We start from the raw sequence: 17019 nt of genomic DNA, 5'->3' as shown, positions 1-17019 counted from the left end.
GTTCTGAGTTGAGAAAGCAGTTGCCAAGTTTACCTGAGACTCTGCTGGCTCCTTCTAAATTCAGAAGTCGATATGGAGGCCAAAAAGCCTGATTCTAGGGTTGGTCCAGCATAATATCCACCGTTTTTGGTGGTTAGCGACTAAATGAAATGTCATTGCTCTCAAAACACCACACTCCCTAATGCTGATGTTATTTCTAATTCAGGTGAAAGTATTTGTGCAGTTCTCTTTTTAGCCTCAAAACACAGAGAATACATTCAGTCCATTTCCACTTATCCTTGTGTATTTTAGTCACTTAGAGGCAATTTTCCCCCACATAGACTGACCGTGCTGTTTGCCATGCCTTGGGGCACATACCTCTGCGCTCGGTGGTACGAGCTTAGAGAATATAAGTGAATTTTAATATTAGTGGGACAAATTGTTACCAAGGTGAACATCATTATTAGCCACCACAGTTATCCCTGCCCCTGGTGGTAGTGACACCAAAGGTTTTATTCTTGACATCTTCCTTTTATCTTGTGTGCCTTTTTCCTGGGTGAACTAATTCATTTATATTGCTTCAGCTATTTTTTTAAAATTTTACTTATTTATTCATGAGAGACACACAGAGAGAGGCAGAGACATAGGCAGAGGGAGAAGCAGGCTCCCTGCAGGAAGCCCAATGTGACACTGTCCTGGACTGGGATCACCCCCTGAGATGCTCAACCACTGAGTCACCCAGGCGTCCCTATTGCTTTGGCTTTTACTTCCGCACCTAGCAGGACATCTCCACTTCAGTGTCCAGTTGTCACCTATAATTCTAAAACAACTCTTTTTTTCTTTCACAAGCTAGCTTCACTTTAGGTAAAAAATAAAAAGCTTTATTGAGATATAATTTATGCACCATAAGTTCACCCATGTTAAGTGTATAATTCAATGACTTTTGTTGTGAATTTAGTGTTGCGCAACCACCACCAAAATCCAGTTTTCAAATATTTGCTTCACCCCAGAAAGATCCCTCATGCCCGTTTGCTGCTGATCCCCATTCCTGACCCCACTAATCTGCTTTCCATCTCTATAGGTTTGCCTTTTCTGGACATTGCATATAAATGAAATGATGCAATATACAGTCTTGTGCATCTGGCTTCTTTCACTTCGCACAGTGATTTTGAGGTGCATCCATGTTATAGTGTGTATCAGTACTTCATTCCTTCTTATTGCTGAGGAATACCACACCACGTTTTATTTACCCATTCATCAGTTGATGTACATTTGGATTATTTTCACTTGTTGGCTGTTAGGAATAATGCTGCGATAGAACATTTGCATACAAGTCTGTGTGGGCCTGTTTTTATTTCTTAGGTAGACACCTCAGAGTGGAATTGCTGGGTCATATGGTAAAATGTTTAACTTATTAGGAAACTACTGAATTGTTCTCGAAGGTAGATGTACCATTTTACATTTCCACCAGCAACACTCGATGTCATCTGTCTTTTCTACCATAGTCGTCCCCAGTTGGCATATAGTATGTCTCCCTGTGAACCAGTGTCATTTTTAAACCACTCTTGTTTCTGACCACAATGCTCACCACCACTTCCACCCATTTTAGGCTTGAAACCAAACTTCAGCTTTTCTTTCTTCCTCTTATGTTCACATGCTTCAGAAGTGAGCTACTACAGCCTTCCCCAGATGGCGCCTAGATGTGCCACCTCTTCACTGTCCCCTAAGTTACTCTGTCTGGGTCTGCATCACCTCATACCCACATTTCTGCAGCCTTCCAGCTGCTCTTCTTGCTTTCCTGGAGCTGCAGAGAGATTGTTAGAGGGCATACATGGATGTGGAAACTTGGGAGCTGTGCTCTTGTCCAGGAATCACATTCCTTGAATGAGTTCTGCAACTTATCTGAGGCCAACCTCTTTCATTAAATTTTTTAACCTCTGTGAGCCACACACAGTATCTTCATGTGCAAGGCAAGAATGATAACAGAGCCTATCTTACAAGATTGCTGTAAGTCAACCACACAATCCACGTGAGGCCAGGTGTATGGGGAGCATTTGGTGCTGCCTAATATTATTTTAGTGATTATTGTGACTTATTATTATTCATTATGATCGATGTTGGAGGTATCTTCTGAACCTCTCACATGGTTATCCTACAAGGATCAGATGTGGCTGTGAATATGAAAACACTTTGAAGAATGCCATACAAATTGCAGCAGTGTTATTTTTACCCAGTTTTTCCCTTGCCCAAGGAGAGAGGCAGTGTGAAATAGCAGCAAGAACACAGGCTTTGCTGCCAGCCTTGTGTTCAGTTCTGGACTGTGCTGTTTAATAGCTGTGAGGCTTGGCCAAGTCATTCAATGTCTCCATTTTGATTTTCTCATCTGTAAATTGGGTATAACTCTAAATCAAATTCTGGATGATACTGTAAAGAAGACTGCCTGTTCCACAAGCAGTGTTTGGTAAACTATGATTTTTGGTGGTGTTTTTTTTTTTAACCTCACAGTATATAATTCTTGCATACTTTCTTTAAATTATATTCTTCGTGGGACACCTGGATGGCTCAGGCAGTTAAGTGTCTGACTCTTGGTTTCAGCTCAGGTCATGATCTCAGAGTCAGGAGATCGAGCCCCACATTGGGTTCAGTGCAGAATCTGTTTGGGATTCCTTTTTACCTCTTCCTCTGCCCCTCCTCACGCTCTCTCTTTCTCTCTCTCTCAAATCAATAAATCTTTAAAAAATAAATTATATTCTATGTAATGAATTCCTACCCTATTTACTCAATTGTATTTTGCCACTGCATCCCAATACTTGCACCAAGAGAGGCTGTACTGTAGAAAGCTAAGAGCTTTCAACTCAGAATGACTTGGATTTTCGTCATAGCACCCACTTAGCCACATGATTTTAGAACAGTGACTTCTCTCTCAAAGTCTCTGGTCCCTTGGGATTCCTGGGTGGCTCAGCGGTTGAGCATCTGCCTTTGGTTCAGGTCGTGATCCTGGGTCCTGGGATCAAGTCCCACATCAAGTTTCTGCATGGAGCCTGCTTCTCCCTCTGCCTGGGTCTCTGCCTCTCTCTGTGTGTCTCTCATGAATAAATAAATAAAATCTTTAAAAAAAGAAGTCTCTAGCCCCTCAACTGTAAAATGGGAACAATAGTTCATACTTTGTGGGGTCATTGTGTGTATTAAGTGAGATGATATGACTATAGTCCTTAGAATATTGCTTGGCACATGCAAATACTAAATGCTCAGTAAAGGACAGTTCTCATGATGCTTGCTCTCATCATTACTATTATTGTTTTCTGTCCACACATGCTGTTCTCCTTTGAGTCTCTTGCTTGGCCCCTGGGACACCATCCCCTCCTAGAACCACTCAAATCCTATTCTTCAAGGCCCAGTTCAACTTCTGATGCTGCAAGTGATCGCTCCAGACTCTACTCATTGCTTTTTTCTTTTTTTTTTCTGGAAGTCCAGAGTTTGTCTCATGTCTGTCATATCTGTAATACAATTTAGAAATCAATCGTTATTAAACTTTTTGTGTTTTCTCAACTGGGCTGTGAGATTTCTGACAAGGACTATTTCTTCACCTTTTTTTTTTTAAAAAAAATTTATTTATTTATTCATGAGAGACACACAGAGAGGCACAGACACAGGCAGAGGCAGATGGAGAAGCAGGCTCCATGCAGGGAGCCCGATGTGGGACTCAATTCCAGGTCTCCAGGATCACACCCTGGGCTGAAGGCGGCGCTAAACCACTGAGCCACTTGGGCTGCCCTTTCTTCACCTTTTAAAAAATATTTATTTTGGAGGGAGGGAGAGGGAGAGAGAGTGAGAGAGCACGTGCACAAGTGAGGGAGGGGCCGAGGGTGGAGAGAGAGAATCTCAAGCAGACGCCCTGCTGCACACAGAGAGAGCCCGGAGCCCCAGTCGTGGTGCTCATCTTAGGATCCTGAGATCATGACCTGAACCTAAATCAAGAGTTGGACACTTAACCGACTGAGCCCCTCAGGCACCCCTATTTGTTCAACTTCTAATGAAATTGTCACTCTACTTAATTTGGCACTATGACACATATTAAGTGCTTATTCATTTTTTATTAATAAATAATAACTAAGAAAGCAAACATGTAAAAGTCATTACGAAATCCTAAAGCTAGGGATTTCTTGACTACTTGTATAGTCTCCTTCATTGACATGATTCAACATTGATCCTGAGTGAAATTATTTATTCTGAAACACAGCAGAGTAGAGAAAGGGACAGTGGATGGAGAGTCCCCAAATCAAGGTCAGTACTGTTTGTTAAGTTAGTAAAGCATGTCTTTACTGACACAAATGACCTTGTTTTTGTTTTCTTCATTACTTCTTGGCATCTCTCTCCAATCCAACCCTTCTTCCAGTCCCAGAGGACCTACTGCCCTCAGAAAACCTGGCTTCAATTCCTGGGGAAGGTTGTCCATGCTTCAGAATTAGCCTTTTCTTTCTTCCCCACAATATTTCCTCAGTACAGTTAATAGTTAAGGATGATAGATGTCTGGCCAGATGATTATTAAAATAAAACAGGGCTAACCCTTTGTTGTGTTACCCTTCCCAAGGCCTTGGGGAAGTGACATCTTAAATCCAAAGGTATGAATATCTAGTGGCAGAATTTGAAGGAATGTGTTAGGAGAGTGGAAGAGATACCAGTGAATGAGATTTAAGTGTGGGAATAAGTGAAGTATTGAGGAGGTAACCTTCTCAGTGCTCCTAAAATCTCTGCCTAAAGCCAATCCCGTGGATAATCCAGAGATGATGAAATATATTAATAACTAACATTTATTGGTTAGGCACTTACTGTGTGCGAGGCATTAGTCCTACGTGTTGACATGTAGTTGCTCATTTATTCCTCATGCTACCCTGTGAGGAAAATATTATCGATGTTCCACTTTATGAAGTAAAAGACTGAACCCTAGAGAGGTTAAATAATTTTTCTAACATCACACAGCCATCTGATGGCAGAGCTGGGATTCAAAGCCAGGCGATCTGATTGAGGGCCCTAGAAATGACTCTGTTGAATCTTGAGTCTCCCCTTATAAGCATTCTAGGAAATCAGAAGAGCCAACCTCATGAGAAAAACCTAGATGTCATCATCATAGCTGTCATCATCATGACAGCAGGCAAAGTTTGTGCCATTGTGTGCAGGGCGCTGCATAGAATGCTGAGAAGACAAAGGTGTCTGGCCCCACTGCAGGTCTGGATCAACACGACCCCAGACTCCTTCATGTTGCCTCAAATGCCTCCACTTCCATGAAGCAGTTGCTGCTCATCTCACTCAACCCCTTCTAAAATGTATCTCCTCTGATTGCCATTTTACTTTTTGGCTCTACTTATTTATTACTTTCTATCTTGTATTGTGGTTATTTATATACATTGTCACACAGCTGAGCCTTTGCACATTGCTGAGTCTTTTGCCTGACTGACTCCTATGCATTTTTTGAGATTCTGCTCAGGTCTTGTTGAGTTCCCTGACTCTCCTGTCTGGATTAGATGTCTCTCTTCTGTGTGCCCCCAAACACCTGGTATTTATCCATTTCATAGCATTTATTATAATTGATTATAAATGTTCACTTGTCAGTATTCTTACCTAGATTGATCTCAGGTCCCAAAATGAGGGGACTTGTCTTACACTTATTTGAATCTTTGGTACCTTGCATGATACCTGGCACTTACTGAACTCCCCTTCCCCCAGCACATCTTTTTTTTTTCTTTCTTTCTTTCTTTCTTTCTTTCTTTTTAAATGAATGAAGCCTCTGTATAAGTCTGATTAGATTTTGAAGACAAAGTTGGATACTTTGGATACTTGATTCATTTTTTGTACTTCCCCTAAGATGTCCTGCACTTAGTAGATGCTCAATAAATATAACAACTACTAAGTGACTGCAAAATGCAGAGAAGTGTACAATTTTGTTCTCAAGATAGAGGGCAAGACTAGGAACCACCTTAAGACTACTTTTTTCTTCTTTTTGAAATTACTTTGCTAGTAAATTGCAGTCCAATATGCAATCAAACCCAGGTCCAGGTGACTCTAAAGCCAATATTGTTCCTGTTTAACCACACTGTTGATCTTAGGGTAGAGGGGGTCCTATAATATATTATAAACAGGTCTTTTAGGAAGGTCTGTCTGGAGAAGGAGCATGGAGAATTGGCTGATTCAGGGAGAGGCTGGAGGCAGGAATGACCATTTAGAAGCTATTACAACAGCCCCAGGTTGGGACCAGAAAACAAGAAGTTGATTGAAGGAGAAATTTGTGGATGCAGGTGACTGAGTAGAGATTTAGAAGAGATAGATAGATGGAGATTTTGAATTAGGATTATGCCAAAGTTTTGAACCTAAACTACACTTAGTGTGGTGGTCATTTCACCATATATATATATACATCAAATCATTACATTGCGTACCTTAAACTTATACAATGTTATATATCCATTATATATCAATAAAATTGGGGTGTGTTTAGGGACACAAAACCAGAATATCACTGAAATTCAAAATATAAGAGATTCAGAAAGGAAATGATATTCATTGGATGCTTTGGGCAATTAGGTTTGGCCATGTTGAAGAGAGAATTCTTGCAGAATGGTTGGGTGATTTACAGAGGAGGAAAAGGATTTGTGATAATGTAGGTTACCCTTTGGATAAATTGAGAATAAAAAGAAAGGGAGAAAAGAGTATTGGAATAAGAAAGATTTTACAAAGGGTAAGTAAATGGAAGACATTACCAAGCAAAAAACCCCTTTAGAGGTGCGGTGAGACAACAAGGTAGGTCTTGCAATGTAGAAGGCATAGTGGATAGAATTTGGAATAATTGTTGTGGGAAATGATATAGGAGGTTATGAGGATACACAAAGGGGTTGCCAAGTAAATAGTAACGAAGTTCAGTTGAATTTCCATCACCTGAATTTTGGTCGGGGCTTACTTTCTTTGGTTTTGTAGGTTTTTTCTAGTAACGTCTGGCAGCCCAGGAGGGAAAACAAAAATGTGGGTTGATTTATTCCTTACATATCAGCATTAGGAATTGCCACTACTGGAATGATGGGTGGCCAAGGATTCCAACAGGGCATTGGAACAAACACAAACCATGGAGGTGAATCAGGCAGCAGTAGTTGGATAGCAGTTCCAGAGAAGCTGGCGGAGACGATGACTGTGGGAAGTAGGCGGCATCCTGCATGAAAGGTAGAACCCAGAAAAAAAGAAAATAGGTGGATCTGAAGGGCCGCATTCTGAGAGAAATATCTGGAAGAAGAAAATGACATGAAACGTAGAAATACTTACCCAGAATTATTGTTGGGAGCAAGGTGAAGAGTAAAATGAAATAGTAAATTAGTGGGATTTGAAGAGCAAAGGGGGGCATGGGACTATGAGGACAGGTGTGAAGAACTGGCATGAAGATGAAGGGGGTTTGGGGAGAAGTGGTTGGAGCACACGGAACACCCCCGTTGCTTCTGGTTAAGCCATGATGGGCTCCTGGAGAGGAGGATCAGCATTTATACATCAATGATTTAGGACTCAGGAACTAGCAGGCTGAAAGTCACAAAGCTTGACTTTGAGAAGGCAGACAATGAGGATGGGAGACACAATCATTCAGGTTTGAGTGTGAAAACAAAAGGGAAACAGGGATGGGAACTTTTTAAGGAATCTGAGGGTCAAGTCACAGATCCAGCCAAGCATTCACAGAGAGGGTGCCTGTAACTCCCAGATTGTTGGCAGCAGACTTGTGGTGACACAGAAGGAGACCCATACTCACCTCAAAGTGCCAGTGGCCCCAGGAGTAGCTGTAAGAAGGAAGGCAGTGGGGAACATTGATTTCTCCCTTTCTTCCTTACAAGACACGCAGCCCTAAATTTTCCCAGTAGGGATAAAGCTGGAAGACTCCCCACTGACTTAAATGGACTGGTGAAAGCTGGGGTAGGGCGATTTGTTTCTTCTTCATGGGCACCCTAACAAAGAAATGGTTTCTTGGCTATTTTCTTACAGCATTGGGCAACAGGACTGTGAAGGTCAAGACGCCCTTCCATCCTAACCCTTCACTGTCAGTCACAAATGACTCTCTTGGTGGTATTCCTTTGGGGTTGAAACTTGCCCACGTTGGTTTGGACAATGACATAGTTGAATTGGTAAGGAACAGTATGAGCAGCAGGAAATTATGGACAAACCAAGGGCTTTAACCAAGGCAAGAATTCGGTGGGGGCCTCTTACAGCCCTAGCACCAGCTGGCTCAACCTGTTTGATTCTTACTTTCTTCATCACGAGGGTAGAACTTCATGTTCTTTGCTGCAGTGATAAATATTAGTGGGAATGAACAAACCACGGGAGTTAGAACCAGGCTGAAGAGTGTTGGACTTAAATTCTACTCCCTAAAAATGGACATAATCTCTGCAAGTCATTAAACCTCTGTGTCTTAGAATTCTCCTCTGTAAAATAGGATGGGGTTTCTTCCAACCCTAAAATTTTGGGGTAAATTTATCAAGAGCTGAGGAAACAAACATTTTGAAAGCAGAATTTACAGGCAAAAAAGACTGAAGGCAAACTTAAATAAAAGATACTGAGATTAGCTGAAGAACCAAGAAGCCAAATTTATACCATCCATGTTTGCATCACAGTAAGTACTTCTCATCAGCATGAGAAGCCAATTTCAAAACGGAAAAAAAATCAAGCCCAGGTCTCTTTGGCGTCAAAAGCCTTTATTTTTAACAATGTTACCATTTGGATCAAAAAATGATTTCTCCTAGAATTTCTAGAGTAGCAGAAACAGTTTGAAGCGTTTATTTACAGGATGCTTTTAAAAATGATTTCATCATTATCCATTAGTATTTACGTGTAGACAGCGTGCTAGAGCTCTATACAGCAAAAGAGAATTCTTTCTCAAGTGAGATGGAAATGAATGGAAGTTAGAAAATTCAGAAGACAAAAATTCTAGTAAAATAAACTATTTGATAAAATAAATAATATTTTGAAATGCAATTCTATCCCATGTGCAAATGTTGCTAAATTTACATTACTATGGAGACTCTAACCTTTAGGTTTCATGACTTCTAGCACACTTTATTCTTAATATTATTCCCCCTTTACCCTAGTGTTGCATGTTTAGTATTCATTTACACTTTTCTTCTGTTCAGTAAATAATTTTGAATTTTGACACATATCTTGGAGGGTGTAATGCCTAGTAAAATGGTTAAGACTTTTTAGTATGTGTATTGTTATAAGGAGCTTGTCTTTGAGGTTTCCGAGTAGAAGTGATGTGGTCTGGAACACTCCACTCAGGAGCTTATTTTAGTAGTGGTTTTCTCTTATAGGTACGCTCTGTAAATCCTTTCTTTCCACCCACAACTGCAATCCCAAATGTTTCTTGCATATTTCTGCGTTTAGCTGTCTTTCCCTATGTGCACACCTTACTTTTTCCCTCTGCTTTCCTTTACAGAGGTTCTGACCTATCACCAAAACTTGACAAAAAGCATTTTAATTATTTCCCGTTTGGAATCCTTCAGCCAGTCTTGGGTTTATATTGTTTAATGCGTACTATCATGCTTTTTTCTTTATTTCAATCACCGGTCATAATGTAAGACAGAGAAAACATCTTGCTATGAAAAAAACGTTTTGCACGGGATCTAGGCTGCGGAGACATGGTATAGAAGCTTACATGGTCACTCAAGAATTTTAAATGTTTTGGAAAGCTTTATCGCTCAGGCTTCTCCTGCACCATCCTTTACAAGCTGCACCATTCGTTAAAAGATTGCCCCTTGGGCAAAGGTTTCCTATTTTATAGACAGGGAAACTGATACAGCATGAAGTAAATCCTGGTTAAAACTATGGGGGGCAGAAGCAAAAGCAGAAGAAAACTTATCTACTTCTCTTGGCCGCGTCGCCTCGGTCTTCAGGGAGAATACGCAGCTCATTATAACATAACCTAGGCAGTCTCCGCTTAACTGACTCAGAAGGGCTGTGGGGCCAGTGCACGTAGTTGCAGAAACCTCTTAGATCGAGCCTCTCCAAAGCACAAACACAGAGACGTAATAACAGTGTGTTCTGGGGAGGACCGTCAGTAGACAGGTCTGTAATAACAGTTGGTCACGGCAGCAACAAGGGCCACTAAGACAAAACAGGAGTAGCCAGAATCTGAGCCTTCTTCAGCAGCATGCGTTCACCAGGATGCCGTCATTTTTCCTTCCGAGGAAAAGTGCAACCTAAGGGGTTACCTTCTCACGTCCCCGGGGACCGGGCCGGGGTGCCTGGGTTTCGAGCTCTCTCTCCAAAGCACAGGCCTTCCGAAGCCATTCGAGGATCTGGACCCAGGTCCTCTAGGGCACTAGGTAGCGGTGCGTGAGCGGGGCTGGGCTGGGCCCGACGGGGAGCGAGAGACCCCGCGACAGCCACCGCGTCCGCAGGACCCCGGCGAGGGCGGAGAAGAGGGCACCCCCGAGAGGGGCCTGCTCCCTTTGGGGGTGGGGGGGAGAAGCCGGCAACCGTGAGCGCGGTGCACGGATCGTGCGGTGTAGACAGGGGGCCGGAGAGGGTGCGGGGAAGGCTGATGGCATCCTGGAACTGTGCGGAGGTGGCCTTGAAGACTGAGCACTAGGCCGGCAGCAGGGCAGCGGGAGAGTGAGGGAAAGACCCCTTCCTCTGGCAGCTTCCAATTCTTTCCTGTCAAAGATGGCCAAATTCCACGCTGCCCTGCCCCCCCCCCCGTTTTCTGCAGGTCCTTGGGTTGCTCCCCCGTGCTGCGGCAGGCGGTTGGGGGGGGTCCGGGTGCCTCGAGGAAGGTGCGGGGAAGAAGAGACCCGCCCCGGCCGCGTCTCCCACCCCGCCGGCCCTCTGGGAGGTTCAGTTGAGAAAGAGGGCTCTGCCGCTTTAAGGCGGGGAGTAGGCGTCCCCTCCGGCCGGGTGACGAACCGGGGCGGGGACCCGGTGGGCGTCTCCATGCAAAGCAGGAGGTCGTGCCGGCGGTGGGCGGCCCCAGAGTAAGCTGCTCGGGGGCGGGGCGAGCCCGGGTGGGCGGGGCGCGGGGCGCGGGGCGGGGCCTCCCGGGCAGGCCGGGCGGGGGCGGGGCGGGGGCGGGGCGGGGGCGGAGGCGGCGGCCGGGCTGGTACCACTGCGCGCGGGCCGGGAGGGGGGCGCATGACATTCCCGGGGAGGGGGGCGGGGCGGGCCGGCGCCGAGGCGGGGAGGGGCAGGCCCCGTGCCCCGGCCGGGCGGGACGCCGGGGCCGAGGAGGGGGCCCTTCTCCGCTCGCGTCCGAGGCGGGGCCGGCGGGACCTTCCGTGGCGCGGTGCAGCTGGGGGAGGGCCGAGGGGAGGGGGAAGGGGCGGGCCCGGGAGGGGGGAGCCGGAAAGGGGGAGGCGCCGGCGGACAATGGAGCCTATGTGTGCCTGCGGGAGTGGGACGGCGCCGCCGCCGCCGCCGCCGCCGGGGGGAGACGCTGCGCCGCCGCTGCCGCTGGCCCCGGCCCCGGCCCCCCGGGGCTGAGAGCCGCCCGGACCGGAGCCGCCTCCCCGGCCCCGCTCCCCTCCCCTCCCCCACTCCCGCCTCGGGGGTAAGTGGCACCTCGCGGGGAGGGGGAGGAGGAGGGGGAGGGGAAGGACCGGAGCCGGGGTGGGGGGTGGGGGGCCCGGGGCCGCGTCCGCGTGTTTTGAGCCGGCTTGGGGGTAGGGGCGGCCGCGGCCGCTGGGAGCCGGGAGCCGGGAGCCGGGAGCGGGGAGCCGCGGGGTGGGGGGGAGGGGAGGTAAGGGGCGGGGGGTCGAGGTTGCGGATGTAAGTGAGTGGAGTCTGGAGAAACCTGTGGGGGAGGAGGGGGGCGTCCTCCTGAGCGGTGGGAAGGGACCGCGGCAGCTCCGGATTTTTCAGAGGTGGTTTCCCAAGCGGTGCCTGGGAGGCTGCAGGAGGAGATGGGACGGTCCCAGGGTCCGGGGATGAAGGGGCTTTGGCGGGGCGAGACCGAGAGCTAAATAGGGGGATTCGGATCGAGTTTGGTGGGGTCTGTTAAGACCTCGGAGGCGGATAGAGAGCCAAAGGGGACTTTGCAGGCCAGTGACTTGTTGAAGGGTGAGGGGAAGTGAAAGCTAAGAAGGGTGTCTGAGTAGTAAAGGGCTCCATTAGGTGAGGTGGTGATGTCTAGGTCACTGAGTCATTGTGGGGGTCGTGGACACACCAGTGATTTCCAAAGTGGAACCCTAGTCATTGACCTCTGAAAGTTGCAAAGACTATTAAGATGTCACTGGTTCGTGTTGGGGGAGCCTGGTGAAATGGAGATATCCTAAGGAAAACAACAGCAGGGTTGGTTATGTTCGGAGGGAAGGGCTAGAGGCCTGCAATATTGTCGCTGGGGGCCTCACCTGAAGGCTCCCAAGCCTGAAGGAGGAGGCCTCGATCTGTCCTCCAGGGGCCCTGGTCGGTGCTAGAGAGGAGGGACTGAGAGCCAAAATCACAGTGCAGTAGGGGACTGAGAAAGTTAGTAGACAAGGCAAAGAGATGGACATAAAGTATCCCTTGATGGAGAGGGCCTCTAAGGTGGGATGGAACTGGAGTGAAGTTAGGCAAACACGGATAGATCCCTGTCAGTGACTGTTTGGCAGTGACTTTAGTGGGAAAGTGATACGGTGGCTGTGTAGAGAGATACATTTTGGTCGGTGATGTGTGGTGGATTACCAGCATTTGAATATTCCAAATATTCAGGAATTAAGTGTTTGTTCTTAGACCAGAGATTTGGACTCTGTGCACAGAGCACAAAATTATGAATCGGAAGTAGCAGGTGGGAAGGATGAATAGTAAAAGAGTTGAGAAATGGGGGTTGGGAGAGCAAAAGGATATGGTGGGTAACAGTCATATGTGGGTTAAGACCCTTTGACTCTCCATGGAGACTGCATTGTGATCGTCCTGTTGATTATGGTTTTGTCTTGATACTAGTGATTTGGGAAATTTTAGCAAGGAGTTGATGTTACTGTGAATAATGTTTTTGGTCCTCAGTACAATTTTAAGAAGTTAGTTAGTCCTTAGTAACTATTGAGAAAAGACCCAAGCTATTGAAGACAGAGATGACTTAATGAAAGCACAAGTTAGTTAGATGACATGAGGATGCTTGGAAGAATGAGGATTCCAATAACTGGTGGTTTGAAAAAGAAGAGAAAATTTAAGGCAAAGTTGGGGCAGAGGTGACATTTCGTAGTTTTAGGACCTTGGATCTAATGGTATTAAAACCATTGTAGTAGTATTTTGTAATAGGCATTGAACATAAGATGATCACAGTTCCACAAGATACAGTAGGTAGATAAGGAGGTCATGGACTGAAAAATGAAGGAACAATTCCACACCGTTCTCTTCTTAGAAGGCAACTAACTTGTATGTAACGTGGCTTTTGAGCTCAGGACCCCTGACCTAGATTTTTAGAGGAGTAGCATAGGTGGAAAAAGTACTATGTACATTGGAATTTATTCTATGGGATATTAGCCCCATAGCCTTCAGAAGTGTCTGCTTTTGTGAATCAAAAGAAAATGCTCTCTGGCTTATGGTGGGGGGTTGGGGGGACATACAGAGGTTTCACAAGCTTTATAATCAACTGAATATTTGATCATGGTAATTTGGTATAGTGGAGCCTTGAACTTGGAATCAGGAAACTGGCTCTCCCATTGATTTATGTGACTTTGAACCAGTCTTTCATATTTATTCTCCAGTTTTCCCATTTATGAAGTGGGGATACCACTGCTGTGACCACTCATAATACATTGCAGCATTTAACAAGTAAATGCCTGTCTACAAAGTGCTTTGAACACTTCTGAGAATGAGGGATTATGTAGCCCAACATTTTTCTCACTTCTGAAAGACTACTCTCTCTCAGGAGCAGACCAAATTCAGCTTTTGTAACAATTATGTAACAACTATCAGCATAGTTGATCAAGGAAGAAAAACGAGTACCTTATGCGTCTGTCTTGTTCTATCACCTGGGTTTTGGTATTCTACTAATTTTGAAAGGTGATACCTCTTCCCTATTTAGTAGGAAGGTAGTGATAGTGATGACAATTGTAGAATGTAAGAAAAGGTCCCCATGGGAAAGTAGGAATACATGTGCTGTGAATGCTCACCTAGGCTGGTGCCCACCTAGGCTGATGCCCACCCTAAATTTAAGTGACCTTGGTCATATTATTTGGCTTCCTGGTGGCTTAATTTTCTTCCAACTATGAAGTAATATTGGAATAAATTACTTGTCTACCTTGTTGACTATGATGTTAGAGTCTATAGGAGGTCACCTGGGTGGCTCAGTCAGTTAAGCATCTGCCTTTGGTTCAGGTTATGGTTCAGGTTATGATTGTCAGGGAAGGAACCACATGTCAGGCTCCCTGCTCAGCGGGGAGTCTGCCTCTCCCTATGCCTCTCCCCTTGTTCCTGCACTCTCTGTCTCTGTCTCTCTCTCTCTCTCATGCTCTCTCTCTCAAATGAATAAAATCTTAAAGGAATCTCTAGGAACTTTATTTGTTCTTGAACAACTTTCTTTGTTCTTAACTTCCTCTGTCCTACATACCCCTTTGGCAAACTAACGAAGTGTAGGACGACTTTTGAGAATTGTGTTTTTAAAATGCATAAAAGAGAACATGTAGACTTACAAGTGACATGGAAACAGTTATAAAAATGTTAAACGATTATGATACAGTAATTTATCTGCTTCCTTCTAACACATTAAATAACAGAATGTAGCTGCAGGTCTAACCATATTGTAATTTTGAAGTAGGGATGACTGTAAATATTGTGTTGAGATCTCTGCAACAAGTGTAATGTGACATGAAAGTGTCCTGTGGTTTGTCTTGGTGACAGTCACAGGATTGCTAATACTATCACTGGTTGTTACCTTCCTCTACAATTGAAGGCAGTGCTAGCTTCTGCTAGAGGTGAGTGAGGGTGAATGAAGATGGAAGTTTTCCCCAGTAAGTTCACAGCTGTCACTAAGTCTCTCCACAGACTCCATGTGAGGCAGTGGATCCCACGTTAAGACCTCCTGCTCAAGACCAACTGATTTTTGAAAGTTAAATTATCTTATGGCCACTTGTACCTTAGGCTTTGCAGTATTTTTTCAGCATGTCCATCACGCTAAACACAAGGGCATAAAGAATATATGAAATAAAAGTTCATTTTGCAACCTTTTGATGACTGTTCTTGGCTGTGGAGCAAGTTAAAAATAATGATTAGCATGAGGCTTAGTGTCTGGTGGTTTTGCCTTTCTAAACAGCCTTGGCTTCAATGGTATGGATTTGGGCTACACTGCTCTATCTTCTTGCATTTTAAGTTTTAGTGGTTTTGCCTTCCTTCCTCATTTTTGACCTAATTATTTTCTTACTGCTCCTTCTAAATACTGTTTTGGCTACAGAGCACCGGGGAATGGGTGGTTTTCTTTGCAATTGGTGTGAATTGGGGTATGAACTTTTCTATTCTTCTCATCCCTGTAGGACTGAATGTGGGGCTAGCTGGTGTCACTCTACTTTGACCTAATAACTCCCTTCTGTTTGGGAGGCAGAGATCATTCTTGGAAAGTTCTTCTGTGTCCCAATGTAGAAGAGAGAGCAGATTGGACATCCTGAAAGGTAAAAGAACCTGATGATGAGCATATGACTCCTGTGATTCAATCTGGAGTATGTTGGATGTTTGTTTCTGTTTCTGTAGGGTCTCTTGTAAGTTAAAATCATATTTGTTAATTGCTGTAGCAGTTGCAAAGGCAAAAGTCATCAAATTAAATGCAAGTCAAAACCATAAACGTGGTTACCTTCTACTTCCTATAAGCAGGGACTTCCGTAGTAGCTCACCTCATGGGAAAGGCAGGTGGTGAGAAATTAAACAGGTACTTAGCATGTCTTCATTGGTTTGTGTAAATGTGAGGCAAGGGTAGCAAAAGTTATGCTCCAAGCTCATTATAAGCCCTGGATTGCCCAGCATTTCTTGAGTTTCTCCCGGATGTTGGGTGCTGAGATGATGACTCTTTCCTCAAAGGGCTCTCTGTCTACACATAACAGGGATACAGTTTTTTAAGTGTCATAGTAGCATTGTGACTATAATGCTGTAGGGCTCCAGAGTATGTTCCTAGGGACAGTTGGGAATCAAGGAGAATTTCACAGAGAAGGAACATTTGTGCTGAAATCTTACTTTGGGGGATGCCTGGGTGGTTCAGCAGTTGAATATCTGCCTTGGGCTCAGGTCGTGATCCCAGGGTCCTGGGATCGAGTCCTACATTAGGCTCCCCCTAGGGAGCCTGCTTCTCCTTCTGCTTATGTCTCTACCCCACTCTCTGTGTCTCTCATGAATAAATAAACAAGATCTTAAATTTTTTTTTTTACTTTGGATAGCCATTATTTTAAATGATAGAAATTCATTTTTGAATGCTTTTGTCAAGACTCTTTAGTTTGATATAAGTTACTTGGTTGCCTAAAGACTTGTTAGACCCAAGGACAATAGAGGCATTTCGACCCTTGCGTGTGAAAACATCCTTTAGTATTTTGTAGAGACCTGGGCTTTCTGTGCATGCACATGCTCGTCGTACAGTTTTCTTTTCTCCACATGTTGGGGAAAGGTTGGTTCTTTCTCTTGTGTACTTTTGCTGAGAGGAAGCCTGTTAGGAGTTGACGTGCCAGAAGTTAAGAATGAGCTCGGTTTGGAATCCTGTGGCCTTTTAGTTCTACATTCTAAGTTTGATACTCTGCCTTTTATGGAGTAGTGGTCATAGCATAGAAATGAACTTTGTTAAACATGACATCGTTGCAATAAACTTCTTAGAGCAGGAAAGTGGGAAAGGATGATTGGAGCAATTGAAATTGGACTCATAGAAGTGATTCTGAGCCTGGTCAGATTAATTGTGAATTTATTTACAACTTTGTGACAACCATATAGAGTTTACTTTTAAAGATTCCAAAATAATTTGGCTTTAGGACAATCTGGAAATTGGGTCTTCCTTGCAATTTCAAAACTATAAAATCTGAGCAAAGGGGGTCAGTGATATAATTCTGTTCTATAAGGACCAGTGTTAGAATTTGTCCC

The 17019-nt window shown here is 44.7% G+C and overlaps 1 protein-coding gene across 7 annotated transcripts in view; it reads left to right on the top strand.

Moving 5' to 3' along the window:
* Positions 1–17019, top strand: part of BCL9 (BCL9 transcription coactivator) — an 84649-nt gene that overhangs the window by 48527 nt on the left and 19103 nt on the right. For 5 of the 7 annotated variants that reach the window (XM_041755462.1, XM_041755456.1, XM_041755457.1 and 2 more), the window contains one exon: positions 15441–15575. The exons of 1 other annotated variant lie outside the window; for it this stretch is intronic. The gene's annotated coding sequence lies outside the window, so the exon portion shown is untranslated. Of the gene's footprint in view, positions 1–11159; positions 11543–15440; positions 15576–17019 lie in introns of those variants that run through there. One more of the 7 variants, XM_041755460.1, reaches the window with a different exon arrangement.

Source organism: Vulpes lagopus, chromosome 5 (assembly GCF_018345385.1).
Source record: "Vulpes lagopus strain Blue_001 chromosome 5, ASM1834538v1, whole genome shotgun sequence".
NCBI classification, from domain to species: domain Eukaryota; kingdom Metazoa; phylum Chordata; class Mammalia; order Carnivora; family Canidae; genus Vulpes; species Vulpes lagopus.
Note: the sequence above shows the minus strand (reverse complement) of the source record. Positions and strands in the feature narration are given on the sequence as shown.